This window comes from Protomyctophum bolini (assembly GCF_963924005.1).
Source record: "Protomyctophum bolini genome assembly, chromosome: 7".
NCBI lineage: Eukaryota > Metazoa > Chordata > Actinopteri > Myctophiformes > Myctophidae > Protomyctophum > Protomyctophum bolini.
In genome coordinates, this window is record NC_137868.1 from 17954398 (window position 1) to 17956897 (window position 2500).

At 41.8% G+C, this 2500-nt stretch overlaps 1 protein-coding gene across 2 annotated transcripts in view; it reads right to left on the bottom strand.

Moving 5' to 3' along the window:
• itga8 (integrin, alpha 8) overlaps window positions 1-2500 on the bottom strand; it is a 90391-nt gene that overhangs the window by 19185 nt on the left and 68706 nt on the right. The window lies entirely within an intron of this gene.

The window sequence follows — 2500 nt, forward strand, 5'->3', positions numbered from 1 at the left end:
GCGCTCTCATTTCTAAATTTGAGCAAGAATCGTGCAGCACTAATTGGCTGTCCAATTCACTTAGTTACTCTTATGTTTTTTTCCACAAGTGAGAGAGAGGTTTAAGTCAAGCACTTTGATGTTGTATGTTTTTAAGCCACAGTAGTTGGCTCCAGGCGCCACATTTTATTTTGAATGTAGAAATGTTCAGCCCCTACAGACTAAAGAAAATTAATATTTTCATGGAAAAATTTGGAATCGTGAGATAATCGTGATCTCAATTCTTGTGGAGGAAAATCGAGAATCACATTTGCGCAAGAATCAGGCAGGACTACTTTCACCCTGAATTTGAAATAAATAAATCTCCCCACATGATCTATTATGATCAAAAATAGCAGATCTACTGTTTTTGGTATTTCTTGTAGAATGTAGTAATTACAGTACAATTACAAGTATGCAGGCCTTAAGTACTAGCCTTTGACAAGCCTTCAAAAACACGTCAGACAGTGTGATCCGAATAAAATAAGTTTCGTTATTACTCCTCTATACCTACATTTCCCCAGCGAGTCTGGGTATTCAAACCAGCAACTCTACAGTCACCTGTGGGCCTGGCTGCTCCTCTATAAGACCACTGCTCTCTATCTCTCTAGTTGCTAATATAGTTCTGTAGAGAGAGGTTTAAGTGGATCTCAACCGCCATTTAATTGTCTTGACCGAGGGCACAATGATGGTAGTTTTAGTGAGAGGGGAAGTTATTTGTCACTCTACTTCCCCAATTCCCACATGGATATTCCCAGCTGGTCTGGGGATCCGAACTGGTGACCTTGCACAACCCTGCAAAACGCAGCTGCAGAAGCAGATGTAGTAATGTATCTATAGTTAATGATGTGTAGACAGAACGCAACATACCTGTCAACAGTGCGTGCTATCCGCAGGACAGTTCAATGAAACACTCAAATAAACTCAACCACATCAGTTAGATCTTCACAGGTTTCAAATAGTTTTCAACTTAAAGGCGCAGTGAAACGGTGAACAACATGAAAATGGTGTTTCCATATGAAACACCGGTCTGAAGTTTCTGAACCAATCAGAGTGTCGCATCCCTTCAGGCGATGGGACGGTAGCTAGGGACGGTAGCTATGCTATCCGCAACACGCATGGTGTGTGTTTGTTTACAAATCAGATTGTCGGCCAGCTACACCAGTTTACTGTTATGTGGCTTATTTCTACCCTATAACGTTTCAGATACATATTTTAGCGTGATGATTAAGTTGAAACCGAGTAATACACTGTCTGGATGTTATCTTGAATGGGAATAAAAACGGAGGATTTCTGTAATCAGAAGCAGCTGTGTTGGACGGATGCGCAGATATGGGGAATTAAACGGGTGAGCTTCATTTTTATTGGCTTTTATCGATGTGTATCTCTACACGTCATCACGCAGCACGTTTTCGTTTTAATAAATAAATAATACAATCGTTTTTATGGACCTTTGATATAAAAACACACAGAAATGAGAATTTTCCCATTTTTTTGGCATCCATTGTTAGGTATGCCCATATGATGACCACGGATATGGTCTAAAAGTGTGAAAAACGTCTTTTTCATTTCACTGCGCCTTTAAACTTAAAGTGTAGTGTAGATTCAGAGTTGTATATGTTGTAGGACCACCGTATTAATTCACAGGGGCGGCGGTGGCTCAGGGGTAGAGTGGCCGGATGGGAACCGCAAGGTTCCCAGTTCGAACCCTGGCTCCCCCAGAGTTAGTGTCGAAGTGTCCTTGAGCAAGACACTGAACCCCTAATTGCTCCCGATGTGCAGGTTGGTGCCTTGCGTGGTTTCCGCTGCCATCTGTGTATGAATGTGTGCGTGAATGGGTGAATGTAACGCAATCACAATCTAGGTAAAGCGCCTTGGATAAAGGCACTATATAAATGCCCCATTTACCTGTCACAGGGCAGCCCGTGCCCTAGATCCATTTGATGATCATCATGCCGGGCGGCTTGGAAGTGTCTGTTTGGGTGTAGCTGGTTGCTGGTCTAAAATATGATGTATATGGGTTGTTCAACTATTTGGTATGGCTGTTTATATGATATCAGATATATGGAGATTAGTTAATTGACAGTAAATTGCTAATATGTGTTCTGGGTGTGGCTCACCCGTAAAAAGGGTGAGGAGTCTCGGTTGTGACTTGGAGCTGACTAGTACAACACTAAGGGAGAGCTGCCATGCAGGGCCTTTATGTGTAAGGTTTAGCCTGTTTAAACAGTTTCTCAAGTTCTTAGTTTGTTGTGTTTATTTAGTTTAGCTTTTCAAGCGATATTGTCTGCCTAGGCTAACTGTGTATATGCTGCACTACTATTTATTAGGTGTTTGTGGAGGGAAATAAACATAAAAAAACCTGCAATCCTGGACTTTGAACTGTTCTTGGAGCCTTGACCATCGGCCAACTTTACATTACCATTTACAGCAATTGGGGGCAGGATTTTAAGGACAACTGGTTTGAGAATGACTTACACGC